The following is a 23,141-nucleotide window of genomic DNA, read 5'->3' on the forward strand; positions in this document are numbered from 1 at the left end:
CAAAGATGGCCGAAAAGAGAGAGGCTTGAGAGAGTTTCTTTTGAAATTTTCTTTCTTTTCAACACTTAGCATAAATTGTAAAAATTGGAAAAATAAACTAAAGCCACTTATCACATTTACTTCAGCCAATAAAATACACAAATAACATTTATTTTTCAAATAAACAAGTCACTAAAAGACAAAAAGTCATTGGGGCAAAAAGACCATTTTGCCCCTCCATTCTAAAATCACATAAAAATCACTAAAGGGGTATTTTTGGGACATTCTAAATTCCCGGCCATTCCCGACATTCCCAATGTCTAAAACCCATCCCCAAATTACTAACATACTAAGTCGTGATTTCTACTGAGCCAAACGCCGAGTTCCAAAATACCGGACACCGGAAATGCAAAATATGCAAGCTACTGAATAACATAAATAACAGTATCATAAATTATTTAAATAGCTATAAATAATTTCATAATTAACATAAACAACTGCTAATTTCCAAATTAACTAAGCGGGCTTTACAACTATTCCCCCCTTAAAAGGATTTCGTCCCCGAAATCTAACCTGAATAACTCTGGATATTGAGCTCTCATATCTGACTCTAGCTCCCAGGTGGCTTCTTCCACCTTACTGTTTCTCCAGAGAACCTTGACCAACGCTATGGTCTTATTCCGAAGGACTTTATCCTTTCTATCCAGGATCTGCACTGGCTGTTCCTCATATGACATGTCTGGCTGAAGCTGAAGACTCTCATAACTGAGTATATGAGAGGGGTCTGAAACGTATTTCCTCAACATTGAGACATGGAATACGTTGTGCATCGCGATAAGGCTGGAGGCAATGCTAACCGATATGCCACTTGACCTATCTTCTCGAGAATCTCGAAAGGTCCTGTAAACCTAGGGCATAACTTGCCTCTTTTCCCGAAACGTTTAATCCCCTTCATCGGAGATACTCGCAAAAACACATGGTCCCCTACTCGGAACTCAACATCTCTACGTTTCGGATCTGCGTAACTCTTACGTCCGCTTCCGTGAGGCAAGCATTCTAGCTTTTATCTTTTCTATTGCCTCATTGGTCCGCCGAACCGACTACGGACCTAGGTATTTCCTCTCCCCTGTCTCATCCCGGTGGATAGGGGATCTACATTTCCTACCGTACAACGAGTTCATAGGGTGCCATCCCTATCGTACTACGATAACCGTTGTTGTATGAAAATTCTATTAACGGTAGATATTTACTCCATCAACCCTCAAAGTCCATAACACGGGCTCTCAACATATCCTCCAATATCCGAATTGTCCTTTCGGATGACCATCCGTCCGAGGATGGAATGCCGTACCGAATTTTAGCTTCGTACCCATTGCCCGTTGCAAACTTTGCCAAAATTTGGAGGTGAACTTCGGATCCCTGTCCGAAACTATAGACTTCGGTACTCCGTGAAGTCTCACTATCTCTCTGACGTACAGTTCTGCCAACTGATCCACTGAAAATGTTGTTCTAACCGGCAGAAAATGAGCAGATTTCGTAAATCGATCCACCACTACCCAGATGGAATCATACATACCCGTGGTCCTAGGTAACCCGACCACAAAATCCATCGTAATATCCTCCCATTTCCATTCCGGTAGGGTTAGAGGCTGCAACAACCCCGTCGGTCTGCGATGTTCAGCCTTGATCTGCTGACAAGTGAGGCATCTCGATACGAATTCTACCAAATTCTTCTTCATACCGCTCCACCAGAAGTACGGTTCCAAATCTTGGTACATCTTGGTGGTGCCGGGATGCAGAGAATATGGAGTAGAATGAGCCTCCTCAAAGATCTCGTTTCTAAGTTCCACACTGTTCAGAACACAAACCCTGGCTTTATACAAAAGCATCCCCCTGTCTGACACTGAAAAGTCTTTGGCTTGACCAGCCAATACCTCATCTCGGATTTTCACTAACTCCGGACCGTCATACGAGCGACCTTTATTCTTTCCAACGGATCAGGATTGCGGCGTTAAGTTGTGAAGCCGACCTACCACAAACTCAATGTCGGATCTAACCATATCCTCTCGCTAGCCGAGGTGAGATGCGAACCATGCTAGCTACTTGCCCGGACCACTTTACGCTCAGGGCATCGGCCACTACATTGGCTTTTCCGGGATGATAGAGGATCTCGCAATCGTAGTCCTTCACTAATTCCAACCAACGCCTTTGTCTCATGTTCAAATCTTTCTGAGTAAAGAAATACTTGAGACTCTTATGGTCGGTATAGATCTCACACTTCTCTCCATACAGGTAATGCCGCCAAATCTTAAGTGCAAAAACCACTGCGGCTAATTCTAAATCATGAGTCGGGTATCGCTGTTCATAATCCTTTAACTGACGGGAGGCATAAGCGATGACCCGATCGGCTTGCATCAATACACACCCCAAACCCTGTTTGGATGCGTCACGATGAGACTACGAACTTCTCCTTGTCCGAAGGCAAAGCTAGTACGGAGCGGTAATCAACCTCTCGTTTCGGCTCACGAAAACTAGCTTCGCATTTATCGACCGGATAAATCGGCGATTCTTCTTTGTAAGCTCGGTTAGGGGCATTGAAATTTTGGAGAACCCCTCCACGAACCTACGGTAGTACCCAGCTAATCCCAAGAAGCTTCTGATCTCTGTCACTGTCTTCGGTCTCGGCCAATCCCTGACGGATTCAATCTTCCCGGGATCCACCTTGATCCCATCTTTACTCACAATGTGCCCTAGGAAGGACACCTGAGACAACCAGAACTCACATTTCTTGAACTTGGCGTAGAGCTTATGTTCTCGAAGTCGTTGCAGTACCATCTGAAGATGTAACTCATGCTCTTCTTCTGACTGAGAGTACACGAGGATGTCGTCGATAAACACAATTACACAGATATCGAGGAAATCCTTGAATACTCTATTCATCAGGTCCATGAATGCTGCAGGAGCATTGGTTAGTCCGAATGACATAACCGTAAACTCGTAATGTCCATACCTAGTGCGGAAAGCCGTCTTTGGAATGTCCTCCTCTCGGATTCTCAACTGATGATAACCCGAACGGAGATCAATCTTAGAAAAGACCGTCTTCCCCTGAAGCTGATCGAACAAGTCATCGATCCTAGGTAATGGATATTTATTCTTCACCGTCAACTTGTTCAACTCTCTGTAGTCGATGCACATCCTCATAGATCCATCCTTCTTCTTGACGAACAAAACCGGGCTCCCCGGGCGACACACCGGGCCGAATGAACCCTATGTCAAGCAACCCTTGGAGCTGAATCTTTAATTCCTTAAGTTCGACCGGAGCCATCCTATACGGGGCTTTGGAAACCGGATCCACCCACGGTGCCAAGTCAATCACGAAATCGATCTCCCGTGAGGTGGTAACCACGGAAGTTCTTCGGGAAAAACGTCCAAAAATTCCCGAACCACTCGATGTCCTCTAGCCGAGATGGTATCCGGCCGAGTGGTGTCCACCACCACGGCCCGTAAACCCTAAGCACCCGCCGTGCAACAATTCTCTCGCTTACATAGCCGAGATCACCGGGATCCGAGATCCCTGAACTGAACCCACAAATACAAACGGTTCTTCACTTTCCGGTTGGAAGACCACCATCTTCCTCTTACTGATCAATGCTCGCCGAATATTTAGATAGGAAATCCATTCCTAAAATAATATCAAATTCGACTAAGCTCATCTCTATCGTATCGGCGCTTAACTCTCTACCATCTATCCCGATCGGCATAGACCTAATCCACCTATTGGAGATAACCAATTCTCCGCAGTAACACGGGGTTCCAAACCCCGATTCATATCTATCAAAGGGTCTACCCAACTTACTAAAGACTGCGGCCGCCACATAAGAATGTGTAGCCCTTAATCAAACAAAGACCGAATAAAGCGAGTTGTTAATGAAAAGGCCGACCCGTGACTACCGATGGGCCGGCATCCGCATCGCCCGCATGATAGCGAACACCCCGGCCGGAGTGGGTATCGGCGGAGCTCGCGGTGCCTGCGAGTCGGAGCCGGGGACATTCCCTCTTGAAGTGTCCGGGCATGCCACAATGAAAGCATCCACGACCTTTGCATTCGCCCCGATGGTGCCTCTTGCGGCTAGGGCACTCGGGATAGGAGAATCGGGTCTCGGTACCACCAGACGACTCCTCTCGTTGCGGTTCCCCGAACCTCTTGTTCGACTCGAGCCGCCGGAAAGGTGGGTGCCCTCTTCCTCCGATCAATGGCCGAACCACTACTCCCCTGCTATAGCTTTGATGCGGGAGGGGTAGGAGCTCCGCCACTAACCGGAGTACTCGGCGATTCGACATGCACCCCACTTTGCGCCCTCGGCTCGCAGTGCCTTCTCCACCATCTGAGCATAGGTGGTGCTGTCGTCGGTGGTGATCATCAGGTCATGCCTGATCTTGGGATTCAACCCGTCCAGATACTTCTCCTTCTTGCTAAAGTCGGTCGGCACAATTCCCGAGGCTAACCTCGCCAACCGATCAAACTGAGTAGTATACTCAGTGACGCTCATGTTCTCCCGCTGGGTCAGGTGAACGAACTCTTTCATCTTGGCGCTTCTGACCGCCTCATTGTAATACTTTGCGTTGAAGAGTTCTTGGAACCTTTCCCAAGTCATGGTGGTGACGTCATGGATCTGAGACACCATGTCCCACCATACCGGGGCGTCCTCACAGGAACCGAAACGTGGCGCACACCACTGCGTCGTTACGGGTGACACCCATGAAATTCGGGATTACGGTAATCACGCGTCGGCCAACGTTCGGCTTTCATCACGTCCGGACCTCCCGGGAATACGGAGGTGCTTGCTTCCGAACCGCTCATACAATGGTTCCAATCTATGGGCCGCCACCACTATCTCGGCACGGGCGGCGAGTGTGTGCCACCGGAACTGCGGCACAGAACCGGCGGGAGCACCCCGCTCGTCTCAACCTACGAATCTCGAGGTCTTGCTCTTCGATCCGGGCTTGCATCTCCGCAAACCGCAACTCCCACCCGGGGCTCCCCGATCGGCCGGGGGAGCACAGGCGGCTGTGGCGGGTTCTCATCACCCGGCCACGAGCCCCGCCTCGGGGACCTCCGCCTCGCCCACAGCGGTGGGGGAAACCGAGCTCCCCGTCCCCGATTCGACCCTACGGAGTTGCCACGACTCCCGGTAGTCCGCCCGGCGTCCATCTAGTTAGACCGCTGCGAAACCAAGAGTTGGCATATCAGGTCGTATTCAAGGCGAGCTTACTAATGCCGCTTAATTTGGAAATTAGAAATGAAACATGCGCCTATTCTACTATCAGGCTACTAACATGCTTCCTAACAGGCTTTTCTTTTTCATAACTGAATAAAATAAACTACTAAAGCAATAAAGGCTTACTGAACCGTGAACCGAGCTAACTGCTGATGATGATTGTACATGTCGTGACGATCTTCGGAAGACAACCCGGCGGCTACGATACCAAATTGTAACACCCTAACTACCTTAGGCGTATTACGTGATTTTTAAACGTCTTGTGCGACTCGTTGCTAATCAACGAGGTTTATGGAAAAACGTGATTAATTAAAATTTTGCTTTTTAATTAAACTTGTAAAACATATTATAAAAGACTCGGGATCCCGATTATAAAAATATTTACAAAAAGTTTCACTGTTTAACTATTACATCAAAATGAAAGTCGTCTAACGACAGTTACAAAAATCTCAGCCTTGCTGTCCCGAGGATCGTACGCTCCAGCCTAACCGCCCCGAGCATGTACAATCTCATAAGCTCGCTCACGGTCCATCGCCTATAGCCTTGCCTTTACCTACACATGAACATAAGCCGTGAGTCGACGGACTCGGTAAGAAAAGCATAATAATATCATACATAACTAATCTGCCGTGTCCAACACGATACGGAGTCCCGCCATCGCCATGTCCAACATGGTGCGAGCCACTACCGCCATGTCCAACATGGTGCCGAGTTTTGAACGTTCGGGGGACGGTACTATTGACAAGTATCCTCACGATCGGTCGTACGGTCATACTCCGCCGTCGGTCATACTCCGGCTGTACCGACGGGATAGGTCAATAAGACCGAACCACCAACCAAGTGTCGGCTGATCGGTCGAGCCGGCCATACTCCGCCGTCGGTCATACTCCGGCACTGTACCGACGTGACGGGGGTTGGATGGTTCGAAGCCTAAATACATAACTAATGTAATCTAGCGGGCTTCCTACATGCACGCTAAACATGTAATCTACATATGCATACCGTTATACTAATCTTACACCGGATTCCGATTTCGTGTGTGCTTGGCCAACCCGACCGGAACTGAAGCTGAGTGGCGGATTACTGGCTCCTAAACCATAAAAATCACGACGCTATAAGTGACACGCTAAATCACTTCCCGGGGACTAAAACTAGGAACTAAAAGTTTCCCTATCGATAAAAAGCATGGCAATACCCCTAAAAACATAAAAACGAGGAAAACTAGGGTTCTGAAAAATCCCCCAACCAGGTAGACGGTTGCCCAACCGAATTCCGGTTACGGGAAATCGGGACCCCCATCCGGAATTCCGGATGCACAACCGGAATTCCGGTTCCTCGCAGGCAGCAACTTCAAAAATTCATAACTCGACCAATTCAACCCCAATTGGTACCAAACTTTCCAGACCTGCTCTAAACCTTCCCTAGAACAAATCTAAGGCAACAAACTAACCCAGAAACCACAGAATCAAAAATCACCATTGGAGCTCAAGCTTTGAGTTCCAAACTCAAGCTTGAGCAAATCCATCTAAACATGCATTCCACTAGCTTAATTAACCTTAAACTAGCATAAAATCATCTCTGAAAACAATTAGAAACTACAGCAACAACACAGAAACAAAATCACTATAATTTCCTTCAAAAATCATATTTTTGCAAAGAAAACTCAAAGCTTTAAACAACACCACCAGCATGCATTAAAACCTATATAATCCATCCATTTAAAACCTAATTAAGCTACTGCAAACAACAATTAAGCACAGCAACAAACAGCCATAAAATCTAACATGCAACCTACCATTTTCACATCAAAAACATCAAGAACACAAAGAAAGGTTGAGAACCACTTACAAGCAACTAAGGATCACAAAATCTACACAAGAATGACTTGAATCACCAAGAAAAACTCCTCCTCCTTGCTGCTCAAAGATGGCCGAAAAGAGAGAGGCTTGAGAGAGTTTCTTTTGAAATTTTCTTTCTTTTCAACACTTAGCATAAATTGTAAAAATTGGAAAAATAAACTAAAGCCACTTATCACATTTACTTCAGCCAATAAAATACACAAATAACATTTATTTTTCAAATAAACAAGTCACTAAAAGACAAAAAGTCATTGGGGCAAAAAGACCATTTTGCCCCTCCATTCTAAAATCACATAAAAATCACTAAAGGGGTATTTTTGGGACATTCTAAATTCCCGGCCATTCCCGACATTCCCAATGTCTAAAACCCGTCCCCAAATTACTAACATACTAAGTCGTGATTTCTACTGAGCCAAACGCCGAGTTCCAAAATACCGGACACCGGAAATGCAAAATATGCAAGCTACTGAATAACATAAATAACAGTATCATAAATTATTTAAATAGCTATAAATAATTTCATAATTAACATAAACAACTGCTAATTTCCAAATTAACTAAGCGGGCTTTACAGTATGCCAAGCATACTGTCCATGGGCGCGCATGGGCTGGCTTGGGCGTGAAACCTAGGCGTTGCTAGCAGCCTCTCCGCGGGCGCAGGTGGGATTCAGCTCAACCCCAATTTTTTTGAAACTTCAAAAAATCATAACTAATTCAAATTAAATCGAAATTGAGTTCTGTAAAAAAGTAACTTGCTTAATTTTTTCCATACTATCCAATAAAAATAATTCCAGAAACAGATATTCAATTATTTTTCAAGAAAATTCACAAACATCAATCAATCATCAAATAACACTCAATACAACATGATACCATCCAAAACATCAAACAATCGTTTTAAAGTCCAAATTTCTTGCAAGCAAATCAATTACCCTGGCTCTGAGGCCAGTTGTTGGAAATTATTTTACCAGGATCTTAGATCTACTCACAAGTATGTTGATTAATAACCTAAATATGAACTTTCTAAAACTATGAAATAAACACATATAAAGTTTAGGAAACCTTACATTGGGTGCAGCGGAATAATATGACTCCTTCCGTTCAGATATCTAGCCCTTGATTCCTTTCTGTAACAGAGCATTATCAATATCTGAACCTGGATCTCTTTCTCTGAATCTTTGATGCTGAAACTCCTTCTTGCTGAAAGTCTTTCTTCACGATCTTCCTCACTATAGTTGAGGTATCACTTGCTGTGTGTGGGCAATATTCTCACACTAAAAATTTCGAAATATTGAAGAAGAAAAGAAGAGGGAAGTGGCGGCTAAAGACAGGGAGAGAGAGAGAGGCTCAGTTTTTCTGAATCAGAAGTGTGAAATTTAAGTGTAAATTTCCTGAAGCCTTCACTATCTATTTATAGCATTCCACTAGGGTTAGGTTTGAATTATTTGGCATTAAAATAATGAAAATATCAGTTTAAATTCCCTACAAAAGTGGCCGGCCCTATACATGTGGATTTGGGCCTTACTTTTTGCAATTTTACAGTTTTATCTTTTTTGCATCTGATTTTCTCAAAAACGCCAATTTTCTAATTCAACCATTTAAATGCCAATTCTAACTATTTAATAACTATAAATAATTATTAAATAATATTGTCATTTATCATATTTATTAATTGAACCATACAAAGTATCATAATTAACAAATATGTCCCTAAAACTCTTTCTTTACAATTTCGCCCTTACTTAGTGAAAAATTCACAAATAGACATAGTCTAAATTGAGAATTATAATTGATTAATCAAAACCAATTATATGAGTCTTACAAGCAATATTATCTTAACTAGTGCGGGGACCATGGGTCTATATAACGGAGCTTCCAATAAGCAGATCAAGAATTTATCACCTAAATTCACTGACTTATTAATTCTTCGTTGAATCCACGCATAGAACTTGGAATTGCACTCTCAGTATATAGAATGCTCTATATGTTCACATCATTAGTTATCCATTGTTATAATCCTAATTTGATCAATGATCCTCTATATGAATGATCTACACTGTAAAGGGATTAGATTACCGTTACACCCTACAATGTATTTAATCCTTAAAACACTTAACCCCGTATAAATGATATTTCAGCTTATGTGAAATGAGATCTCCACCATTTATTTTTGTTTGGTCAAGCTCGAAGGAGATCATCCTTTACTTACTATTCGCCAGATAGAAGCTATAGATTCCATGTTTATGTTAGCGCTCCCACTCAATTGCACTACCGTGTTCCCAAAATGTACATATCACCCTGACCTAAAAGTAGGCTTAACTAACAAATCAAAGAACACGAATAGCCTCCTGAGATCGAGCCTAATCATAACAGGATTAAGATCACTTGATCTAGGATCAACTAGGCGATATTGACTTGAATAGATATTACGGTAAGTTTAATAAATCTAAGTCAAAGTTCAATATCGGTCCCTTCCGATGCATACTCCATGCATCCAACGTGAGTTTTACTTTAACCAATGCTCTGGAAAGAACATAGCATTTCTCCAAATGCAAGTAAACTCTATTGTAGATTATCATATCAGTAAAACCCTATGTCTTATAAATCTAGAAAACTTTATTCACATAGTCATGTTTACTTTCCAATGTGTTGACGGCACAATAAACAGGATCAAGTATGTGAAAAGGGTTCCAGATGAATTTATACATTATGTACATATAATCATGAAATAAATCATGTGAACCATGCAACATTAAATGTTATTTCTGATCTATATTAATAAGTAAATCTGATTATACTGAAATGAGTTTTATTTAGGGCATAAAACCCAACATGATCAACATACTTGTGAGTAGATCTAAGATCCTGGAAAAATAATTTCCAACAAATAGGCAGTATCAACCTGAGAATTTGCCCAAACGGGGTAAAGATGACCAAGTACCACCCCCAGTCGTATGCCCCTAATACGCCAAGAACCGGGTCAGTCTTTGAACGTGTAAGCCCTTGAGGGGGTAGAGACCTTTGGGATGCCCTCAATAGAAACAGGGACAACTGTGGTTCCAACATAGTAAATCTACCTAAGCTAGTTCAAAGAGGCCAAGCAAATGCTTGCATTAATGTTGCTTAACCCCAAGCAGCCACAGATCCGGTGATCCAGGCTCGGTTGGACGAGTTAACCCAATTGGTCAAGGACCTTACTGCACCAAAACTGCTTGACTTGGAGTTGGAAAGGAGGAGAGGATCTACCTTCTCCCAACCAATCAATGATCTCCCCATTCTAGCAAAATTCAAAATGCCCACTTGCAAGTACACGGGTAGTGAAGATCCTTTAACTCATGTTGAGAACTTCAAAATCCAAATGGACCTTCAAGGGATCAAGGATGACCTCAGGTGTCGAATCTTTCATGCAACCCTCACGGACACGACACAACAATGATTTACTAAGCTACCCCCAGGGAGATTCACTTCTTGGGATGAGTTTGAAGGGTTATTCTATACCCAATTCTTTTCAGCTCGACAGATACCACTAGAGTTGAGTGACTTGGTCTCCATCAAGCAGAAACCCAATGAGCTACTAAAAGACTATATCCAACGCTTCATGCATGAAGCCACCAAGGTAAAGAGCCTAAGTGACGACGGTAAGTGAGCCGCCATAATGGGGGGCATCACGGTGGGAGGTCAGCTATGGAAAGACAGAATGAGGAAGTCAACTCATTCTATGAAAGACTTCCTTGATAAAGCAGATGAATTTATTAAATTGGAAGAGGCTGAGCGAAATGCCAAAGGCCTGAACCAAGCTAAGGGAAACAAGAATGGAGCAAACACTACTGGCCAAGGCTCCCAGGGTCAGGGGAGCAACAATAAAAATGGCTTTAACAATGGAAAGAGGACCAACAACGATAATGGTAGAAACATCTTTATTAACAACAAAAAGCCAAACAAAGCATCATCGTTAATGACTGTGTCCTCCTAATTGATACAATCTTCAGCCACGTATAACATTCCCCTTGTCCTTGCCTATGGGTATGATAACCCATCATCCCACCAAAGGATGACTTACCACTGAGTACGGAGTAAAATAAGGTCAACTAATCTGGAATATACAAGTTAGCACGTTACGATACCAACACAAAGTTAGTACTATAGAATGTCCATTGAAACAGAAAGCACCTACAAAAGTACTACCAATGTAAGTTGCTTTTCAGTAATAACTTAGGCTGGTTGGTGTACCCACAAAGTGTATTTTCATAGCTGGTCGTCATACCTACAAACAAAGTTTGATATTGTAAAGGTACGAGTTGCCCACTTTTGATGTAATTGTTGGGTTTTATGCCCTAAATAAAACTCATTTTAATATAATCAGATTTACTTATTAATATAGATCAGAAATAACATTTAATTTGCATGGTTCACATGATTTATTTCATGATTATATGTACATAATGTATGAATTCATCTGAAACCCTTTTCACATACTTGATCCTATTTAATGTGTTGTCAACATATTGGAAAGTAAACATGACTATGTGAATAAAGTTTCCTAGATTTATCAGACATAGGGTTTTACTGATATGATAATCTACAACAGAGTTTACTTGCATTTGGAGAAATGCTATGTTCTTTCCAGAGCATTGGTTAAAGTAAAGCTCAGGTTGGGTGCATGGAGTATGCATCGGAAGGGACCGATATTGAACTTTGACTTAGATTTATTAAACTTACCGTAATATCTATTCAAGTCAATATCGCCTAGTTGATCCTAGATCAAATGATCTTAATCCTGTTATGATTAGGCTCAATCTCAAGAGGCTATTCGTGTTCTTTGATTTGTTAGTTAAGCCTACTTTTAGGTCATGGTGATACGTACATTTTGGGAACACGGTAGTGCAATTGAGTGTGAGCACTAACATAAACATGGAATCTATAGCTTCTATTTGGCGAATAGTAAGCAAAGGATGATCTCCTTCGAGCTTGACCAAACGAAAATAAATGGTGGAGATCTCATTTCACATAAGCTGAAATATCATTTATACGGGGTTAAGTGTTTTAAGGATAAAATACATTGTAGGGTGTAACGGTAATCTAATCCCTTTACAGTGTAGATCATTCATATAGAGGATCATTGATCAAATTAGGATTATAACAATGGATAACTAATGATGTGTCTATATGGTGGAACATATAGAGCATTCTATATACTAAGAGTGCAATTCTAAGTTCTACGCTTGGATTCAACGAAGAATTAATAAGTCAGTGAATTTAGGTTATAAATTCTTGATCTGCTTATTGGAAGCTCGGTTATATAGACACATGGTCCCGCACTAGTTGAGATAATATTGCTTGTAAGACTCATATAATTTGTTTTGATTAATCAATTATAATTCTCAATTTAGACTATGTCTATTTGTGAATTTTTCACTAAGTAAGGGCGAAATTGTAAAGAAAGAGTTTTAGGGGCATATTTGTTAATTATGATACTTTGTATGGTTCAATTAATAAATATGATAAATGACAATATTATTTAATAATTATTTATAGTTATTAAATAGTTCGAATTGGCTTTTAAATGGTTGAATTAGAAAATTGGCGTTTTTGAGAAAAACTAGATGCAAAAGTGATAAAACTGCAAAATTACAAAAAGTCAGGCCCATATCCACATAGTATAGGGCCGGCCACTTTTGTAGGGTTTTACCTCTGATATTTTCATTATTTTAATGCCAAATAATTCAAACCTAACCCTAGTGGAATGCTATAAATAGATAGTGAAGGCTTCAGGAAATTTACACTTAACTTTCTACTTTTTCCTTCAGAGAAAAATCTGAGTCTTCTCTCTCTATACCTAGCCGCCACCTTCTTCTCTTTCTTCTCTCTTCCATTTAAAAATTTCTTAGTGTTAGAGTAGTGCCCACACACATCAAGTGATACCTCAATCATAGTGAGGAAGATCGTGAAGAAAGACTTTCAGCAAGAAGGAGTTTCAGCACCAAAGAATCAGAGAAAGAGATCCAGGTTCAGATATTGATAATGCTCTGCTACAGAAAGGAATCAAGGGCTAGATATCTGAACGGAAGGAGTCATATTATTCCGCTGCACCCAATGTTAGGTTTCCTAAACTTTATATGTGTTTATTTCATCGTTTTAGAAAGTTCATATTTAGGGTGTTAATCAACATTTTTGTGAGTAGATCTAAGATTCTGGTAAAATAATTTCCACTAGTAATAAGGCATGTTTGCTCATTTTATTCATCAAGAAAAAATTGCCAGTTATTTTTCATATAACGACGCAGCTTGTATGATTGTTATTGAATAAAAGTGCAAGCCTAACTAAGGTCAAGAGTGGCAAACCCGTGACAATAACAATACTTATGTGAAAGCCTTGATTACTTAACAAGTGATCAAGAGGTGAACCTACTTAGTCACTTGCGGGGCAACCATGCTCATACATGGACTAGTAAGCATAAAACACACTCACTTAAATAGATTTTACAATTTTGATAATTTCTTTTCAAATTCTAAAGTGTTTGTGCATTGCTCAATGTCTTGAGCAACCTATATATGGTACATGGTTAACGATAAAAAATGCTTACGCATAGTGTGGTACATGCTAGACAAGTTAACACATAGTCGCATATAGTAATAGAACCACATAGCTCCAAAGTAAAAAAGAAGGCATACATCTGTGACATTCATAGTGCACAACCAAAAAATTTTGCAACAAGGAACAATAATTCATGTAACTAAATGGAGGAAGCAACAATGACAATCATACACTTAAAATTTTTTTTAAGTGTGAAAAGCAAAAACAACACATGAAAGCATATATTTAAGACCTCGAGAGGTAGACAAACAACAATCGTCTCCAACTCCCGAAGCCACATTACAATCGTCACGGAGCATCACACCCCGATCACCCATGGGTGGTCTCGGGGTGTACCACCCAGACCCCCACTTAGGAGTGATGCACCAATAACCACGGTAAAAAAAGAAGAAGATGGGGTTTACTCGGGGTGTACCCTGACTCTATAGTCTTAGGGTAGTGGGATATGTATCCCAACCCCCTCGTCTCGAGGTTGTTGGGTTTTATGCCCTAAATAAAACTCATTTCATATAATCAAATTTACTTATTAATAAAGATCAGAATAACATTTTATGTTGCATGGTTCACATGATTTATTTCATGATTATATGTATATAATGTATGAATTCTTTTTAAGTCCAGAACATATGAGTTGGTTAAAGATTATAGTGTTGTCAGTACAGTGGAATATAATCTTTATTATATGTTCAAAAGTTTATTCCCTCATTTGTCAGAACACAGGATTTAGACTGACATGGTATAATCAGCGATAGGTATTCTTACACCTTGGAAAAGTGTTATGTCCTTTCCAGGACATTGGCAAAGTTTACCAGTATCGGATGTATGGAGTATACATCGGAAGGGACCGATATTGAATTTTGATTAGATATGTTAAAATTTACCGTAATATCTATTCAATTCAATATCACCTGTTGATCCTAGATCACATGATCGAAATCCTGATATGGTTATGCTCAATTTCAAGAGTGTTACTCGTGTTCTTTGATTTGTTAGTTAAGCCTAGTTTTGTATCAGGGTGATACGTACATTTTGGGAACACGGTAGTGCAATTGAGTGGGAGCGCTAACATAAATATGGAATCTATAGCTTCTATTTGGCAAATAGAAGTAAAGGATGATTTCCTTCGAGCTTAACCAAACGAAGATAAATGGTGGAGATCTCATTTCACTTAGGTGAAATATCATTTATACAGGGTTAAGTGTTTTAAGGATAAAATACATTGTAGGGTGTTACGGTAATTTAATCCCTGTACAGTGTAAATCATCTATATAGAGGATCATTGATCACATTAGGGTTATAACAATGGATAACTCATGACGTGTCTATATCGTGGAACATATAGAGCGTTTCTATATGACTGAGAGTGCAATTCCAAGTTCTAAGTGTGGATTCAATGACGAATTAATAAGTTAGGGAATTTACTTGGTAAATTCGGTTCGACTTATTGGAAGCTCGGTTATATAGACCCATGGTCCCCATACTAGTTGAGGTCATACTGCTTGTAAGACTCAGTTAATTGATTTATATAGACTCAGTTAATCAATTAAAATTCTAAAAGTTAGACTATGTCTACTTTATGAATTTTCACTAAGCAAGGGCGAAATTGTAAAGAAAAGAGATTTTAGGTTTATTTATTGATTAATCGACTTTATATGTCTAAATTAATAAATATATTAAATGGCAATATTATTTGATAATTATTTCCAAGTTATTAAATAATTAGAATTGGCATTTAAAAGGTTAAATTGGAAAATTGGCATTTTTGAGAAAATGAGAATGGAAAATAACAAAATGGGAAAGTTGCAAAGTGAGGCCCAATACCCTTTGTATGGCCGGCCCTATGCATGAGAAATACCATTTGTAGTTTCCATTATTTTAATGCCATACAATTCTAACCTAAACCTAGAGGGTTTTCTATAAATAGAAAGTGTTGGCTTGAGGAAACTATGACACACATCTTTGATCACTTTGTTTCTCTCAGAAAAAGCCTCACACGCCACCTTCTCTCTCTCTTTTCTTCTTTGTAATTTCGAAACTTTGAGTGATGAGTAGTGCCCACACACATCAAGTGGTATCTCAATCATAGTATGGAAGACTATGGAATTTCTGCATCAAAGAAGGAGAAAGAAGATCCAGGTTCAGATCTTGGTGATGCTCTGCTACAGAAAGGAATCAAGGGCTAGAGATCTGAACGGAAGGAGTCATATTATTCCGCTGCACCCACTGTATGGTTTTCTAACTTTATATGTGTTTATTTTCATTGTTTTAGAATTCATATTAGGTTGTTAATCCAACATACTTGTTAGTAAATATAGATCCTGGTAAAATAATTTCCAACAGAGGTATCATCATAGGCCCATCTCGGGTGTTGTTGGCATGGGGATAAACCCCGACCCCCAATGGAATGTTACTCGAGGTATAAATAGAGCACAGGGTACCACCTTGACCCCTAAGGAGATATCTCAGGGTAACCTGAGATCAACACAGGGTGCACATCACCCCGACCCTCAATAGGGAGTCTTGAGGTAAGAGGCCAAACTTGGGGGAGGGGGATCAAACCTCATCTCAGGTGAGGGCTACATCCAAATGGGGGTGTAATTGTAATGCCAAGCTGGGGTAGTGGGATATGTACCCCGACACAATGGTTGCTAGACCATACCCAAGCTATGTGGTTGTTCCAAGCCAAAAAATTGTTCCGAAGTGTATCACATCCCCACAAACATATTTTTACCCCTTTTATGAGAATCAAAATTGGAAAAATGGAGGAAAAATGAAATTTTTTCATGTTCATGGTGTTCTTCAATATTCAAGAACACAATCAACCAAAAGTTTCAAAGTTATTCATTTTCTCACCAAATTACATCAAACCAGAGCCAAAAACACATTACCCATAGCCTATGCTACATAATCCAATCGTCAAACACTCACATTTTATCAAAAACTTAAAAATCCCAAGGATTCAATGCCATTTTTGGCCATGGAAAAACCTACCAAAAAGAAGTGCTAAAAATTTCATCAAATTTCAAATTTCAAGCAAGAAAATTGCAAGAGGAAGTGTAGAGAACCTACCCACTATGTATATGGAGACCTCAAAGCTTCCAAGGTTATTATAATTTTTTCTTTGTAAATATTTAGATTATTTCTTTTGTAAATAATTTATTGTTCCTGTAATTTAATTTTGCTTGTAAAGGAAAAAATTATCAGTGGGATATATTGTAAAATGTGAAAAAAGTAATGGTTAGGAAAAATATTTTTGGGTTTTTGGAATGTAATTTTAGTATAGGCGTAATATTTTTGGTACCGCTGTGCCAAGCCGTCAACAATAAAAGTGAGACCCGGACTACAGAAGAAAGTTCCTACCGTATGGACATACCATTAGAAACTTGAGGGGTAAATGTTTACCCAAATTTTAACGACAATGACATGTCAAGAGTAGTAACACGTGGCACAAAAATATCGAGACTAAATTAATGAAGAATATGTAAAGTCATGACCATTGGGATGACTATCAACCATGAGGGTGGTCATGACCATTAATCATGAAGGGTGATCATGACCGTTAGAATAAAAATCAAACGGTCACCCTTACCCCTAGCTTGAGTAAGGTGGACATCTCCAAGAAGGAAAAATGATGGACTACTACCCCTACCTCTACAATTATCTATATGTGGTTTAGTCTAGGGGTTTATGTTGGGTTTTGTGCCCTAAATAAAACCCATTTCAAAAATCAGATTTACTTATTAATAAAGATCAGAAATAATATTTTATGTTGCATGGTTCACATGATTTATTTCATGATTATATATATAATGTATGAATTCTATTTAAGTCCAGAACATATGAATTTGTTAATGATTATAGTGTTGTCAGCATAGTGGAATATAATCTTAATTATATGTTCAAAAGTTTATTCCCTGATTTGTCAGAACACTGGATTTAGACTGACATGGTATAATCAGCGATAGGTATTCTTACACCTTGGAAAAGTGTTATGTTCTTTCCAGGACATTGGCAAAGTTTACCAGTATCGGATGTATGGAGTATACATCGGAAGGGACCGATATTGAACTTTGATTAGATATATTAAAACTTACCGTAATATCTATTCAATTCAATATCACCTGTTGATCCTAGATCAAATGATCTTAATCCTGATATGGTTAGGTTCGATCTCAAGAGTACTATACATGTTCTTTGATTTGTTAGTTAAGCCTACTTTTGGGTCAGGGTGATACGTACATTTTGGGAACATGATAGTATAATTGAGTGGGAGCGCTACCATAAATATGGAATCTATAACTTCTATAGGAATTTAGAAGTGAAACGATGATATCCTTCGAGCTTGGCTAAACAGAGATAAATGGTGGAGATCTCATTTCACTTTGCTGAAATATCATTTATACGGAGCTAAGTGTTTTAAGGATAAAATACATTGAAGGTGTAACGGTAACTTAGTGCCTTTTCAATGTAGATCATCTATTAGAAGGTCATTGATCACATTGGAATTATAACAATGGATAACTAATGACGTGTCTATATCATGGAACATATAGAGCGTTCTATATGACTCAAAGTGCAATTCCAAGTTCTAAGTGTGGATTCAATAAGGAATTAATAAGTTAGGGAATTTACTTGGTAAATTCGGTTCGACTTATTGGAAGCTCGGTTATATAGACCCATGGCCCCCATACTAGTTGAGACCATACTGCTTGTAAGACTCAGTTAATTGATTTTAATTAATCAATTAAAATTATAAAGTTAGACTATGTCTACTTTTTGAATTTTCACTAAGCAAGGGCAAAATTGTAAAAAAAAGAGATTCTAGGTTTATTTATTAATTAAGAGACTTTACATGTCTAAATTAATAAATATATTAAATGGAAATATTATTTAATAATTATTTTTAAGTTATTAAATAATTAGAATTGGCATTTAAAAGGTTAAATTGGAAAAATGGCATTTTTGAGAAAATGGTAATGAGAAATAACAAAATGGGAAAGTTGCAAAGTGAGGCCCAATTTCCTTATCTGGGCCGCCCACTATGCATAGGCTTTTACCATTTTATTTTTTCATTATTTTAATGCCATACAATTCTAACCTAAACCTGGAGGGCATTCTATAAATAGAAAGTATTGGCTTCAGGAAACTTATGACTTTGCACAATGTTTCCTTGAGAGAAAAAGCCATGCGCCACTTTCCTCTCTCTTTTCTTCTCTTTGAATTTTTGAAATCCTTGAGTGTTAGAGTAGTGCCCACACACATCAAGTGGTACCTCAATCATAGTATGTAAGACTATGGAAAATCAGCACCAACAAGAAGGAGAGAAAGAGATCCAGATTCAGATCTTGATTATGCTCTACTACAGAAAGGAATCAAGGGCTAGAGATCTGAATGGAAGGAGCCATTATATTCTGCTACACCCAATGTAAGATTTTCTTAAACTCTTATGTGTTTATTTCATTGTTTTAGAATTCATATTAGGGTGTTAATCAAACATACTTGGTAGTAAATCTAGATCCTGGTAAAATATTTCCAACAGTTTACCCCTACCCCCTACCCCCTCAAGGTACAAGTCATGCATTTTACCATAGACATAATGACATTCTCAAAGGTATATGGGATATCCACATTACACCAACTACTGATAACGGACAAGGGGTACGATGATGATTGCCACCCCTCCAAGTTGGGTCTCGGGGGGTCACCCAACGATGACGATGGTCACCCCCTCCCCAAGTTGGGTCTCGAGGGGTCACCCAACGATGACGATTGCCACCCCCCTCAAGTTGGGTCTCAGGGGGTCACCCAACGATGACGATGGTCACCCCCTCAAGTTGGATCTCGGGGTGTCACCCAACGATGACGACAGTCACCCCCTCAAGTTGGATCTCCGGGTGTCACCCAACGATGATGACGGTCACCCCCTTTAAGTTGGGTCTCGGGGGGTCACCCAACGATGACGGGCTATCACCCTTCTCAAGTTGAGTCTCGGGGGGTCACCTAACGATGACAGTTGTCACCCCCTCAAGTTGGGTCTCGGGGGTCACCCAACGATGACGACTGTCACCCCCCTCAAGTTGGGTCTCAGGGGGTCACCCAACGATGACGACTATCACCTCTCTCAAGTTGGGTCACGGGGGTGTTGCCCTCAATTATGGACTTCATCCCCAAAGGTTGTTGACGACCATGTCACACCCATAAGAGACCCTCGTCGTCAGTAACTCTTTCAAATGTTCAAATCCCACGAAAGGCTTAAAGACAGTTGTCAACCCATAAAAGTAGCGAGATATTATCATAAAAATCAAACTTCAACTATCTCCAAAAATCAAGGAGACGGTTAAAGTAGCTCCGCGTTGGTCGCGTCTCCTGAAGTGAGAAGTGTTGGGTTTTATGCCCTAAATAAAACTCTTTACAATCTGACTAGTTATCAACACAAGAAATTTGAAGTGATTGATGTTTGCATGAATTTTACATGCTAATGGTTTAATAGGTTTATTACTTTTACACACAGAATCAGTTAAATCCAGATCATATGTTTATTCACAATTACAGTATCGTCAACACAGTGGAATGTAATTGTGATCATATGAATCAAAAGTCTTCGTCCCTGTTTCATCAGTGTTATTGGATTTACACTAATGTGATAATCAGCGATGATGTATACTTACACTTGGAGTAAGTGTTATGTTCTTTCCAGGACATTAGTAAAGTATACTAGTTTCGAATGTATGGAGTATACATTGGACTGGAGCGATATTGCAACTAAGTTAAGATATTACACACTTACCGTTATATATATCTTTCCAAGTCAATATCAGTAGTTGATCTTAAGATTAAAAGAATCTAAATCCTGATATGCTTAGGCTCAACTCAGGAGTGTTATTCATGTTCTTTGCTTTATTAGTTAAGCCTACTTTTAGGTCAGGGTGATACGTATATTTTGGGAACATGATAGTATGATTGAGTGGGAGTGCTAAACATAAATATAGAATCTATAGCTTCTACTGGTGTATAGAAGTCAAGTGATGATTCCCTTCGAGCTTAGCAAATATAAGTAAATGGATGAGCTCTTGTTTAACTGACTAATTATTAGATCACTAAACACCATTTACAGGTAGCTAAGTGTTTTAAGGGGCAAAATACATTGAGGGGTGAGAACGGTAAAGAAATCCCATCTCGATGTAGATCATCTGTATAGAGGATCTTTAAATCACAATAAGGTTATAACAATGGTTAAATGAGATAGCATATTGATATCATGGAACATATAATATGCTCTATATAAGTCTGAGAGTGCAATTCTAAGTTCTAAGAGTGGATTCAACGAAGAATTAATAAGTAGGAATTTACTTGGTAAATTTGGTTCACTTATTGGAAGCTCAACATATAGATCCATGGTCCCCATTGTAGTTGAGAACATTCTGCTTGTAAGACTCATTAATTGATTCGTGATTGATCAATTATAATTCTAAAGTTAGACTATGTCTAATTTTATGAATTTTCACTAAGCAGGGGTGAAATTGTAAAGAAAAGAGATTCTAGGTTTATTTATTTATTAATGGACTTTATATGTCTAATTAGTAATTAAATTAAATGACAATATTATTTAATAATGTATTTTAGTTATTAAATAATTAGTTTTGGCATTTAAAAGGTTAGAATTGGAAAATTGGCGTTTTTGAGAAAATAGAAATAAAATTTAATAAAACTGCAAAATCAAGTGGGGCCCACTAACACACCATGGCTGGCCACTTATTGTGGGATTTCAAATTAATATTTTCATTATTTTAATGCCAAATAATTCCTAACCTAAACCTAGTAGTTGCCTATAAATAGAAAGTGATGGCTCAGTCAAATCACATGCTTTCATTAGTTTTCTGACAGAAATCTCTCTCTTCAGAAAAACTGAGCCTTCCCTACTTTCTATACCTGGCCGAAACCATCCCTCTCTTTTCTTTTTCATAAATTTCGACCCTAGTGAAAGAGTGAGTGCCCACACACATCAAGCAGTAACTCAATCATAGATTGGAAGACTTTGAAGGATCAAACTTGAAGAAGAAGGACATTCGGGCTCAGATCTTGATTATACTCTGCTACAGAAAGGATACAAGGGTTAAAGATCTGAGCGGAACGAGACATTAATTCCGCTGCATCAATGTAAGGTTTCTTAACTTTATATGTGTTTAATTTATCGTTTTAGAAAGTTCATATTTAGGGTGTTTAAACAACATACTTGTGAGTAGATCTAAGATCCAGGTAAAATAAATTCCAACAAGAAGCACCAACCCTCTCCCTATATAAGGGGTTCGACAGGGGAGTAGGCTATTACCGACTTCCAGGACCAAACCTCTTTAAATTTCGGTGTCTTTTATTTACATTTATTAAATTCCAATATTATTAACTGCATTTATTACTGTAATTTTAGTTTAAATCTCATTTATTATGACTCCGCGTTGGTTGGCTAAAAATCCAATCAACAGTATTAATGTGCTGAGAAAAAAAATTTACACTTGGCACTCGATAATAGGTTTCATACAATTATTTATATATTATTTTAAATAAATAATTTATATGTTAAGTGATGTTTAAAATTAAAAAAGGTATAATATTTTTTAAAGAATAAATATTTAAATTTTAATGATTATAAAATTATTTTTTAATTATTTAAAAATTATATATATTTTTTAATATTTTACGAAAATTACGTCATCATCAAAATATGAATCTTTGATAGAATTGGGTCCACTGGTAATTAATTCTATACAATTATTTATCTTATTAACTTATATTTTTTTAAAATAAAAATATTAAATTTGTTAAATGATGTTTAAAGCTGCAAATGTATGACTTTTGTAAGCTCACATGTTATATTTAATGATTATAAAATAATTTTTTTTTAATTATTATGTCATTATTAATATTGAACTCCATACTTTTAATTTATTTTTTTAAATGAAAACAAAAAAATTGGAAGAGTTATTTAATTATTATAAATAACTTAATATAAGGAAGTTTTAATTTTTAATATAAAATTAAAAAAATATTAGATTTTAAATTTCATTCATAATTAAATAAAATTTTAATTTATTTTAGGACTTTTTTCAGTTTTAACCAAAAAAAGTAACAATATTACAAAAATACTTCCAGCTGGCCAAATAAACAAAGATACAGCTCAAATAAAAAAAATTACACAAATACCACTTACACACACATTGAACCCACGATCCATGCTTCCTGGGCAACTATTGCACAACCATTGCGCAACTACACAGCAACTCAACGCAACCGAAACAAAAATTCAACCAGAAAGAAAACCACATTTAATTTCGGCGACTGCACCTGAAAAGATGATCATAATCAATCAAAACAGGGGCTATTTCGAATTCATAAAATCACATAAAATGTATAATTGTTATCTTTACCTTATGGA

Source organism: Cannabis sativa, chromosome 4 (assembly GCF_029168945.1).
Source record: "Cannabis sativa cultivar Pink pepper isolate KNU-18-1 chromosome 4, ASM2916894v1, whole genome shotgun sequence".
NCBI classification, from domain to species: Eukaryota; Viridiplantae; Streptophyta; class Magnoliopsida; order Rosales; family Cannabaceae; genus Cannabis; species Cannabis sativa.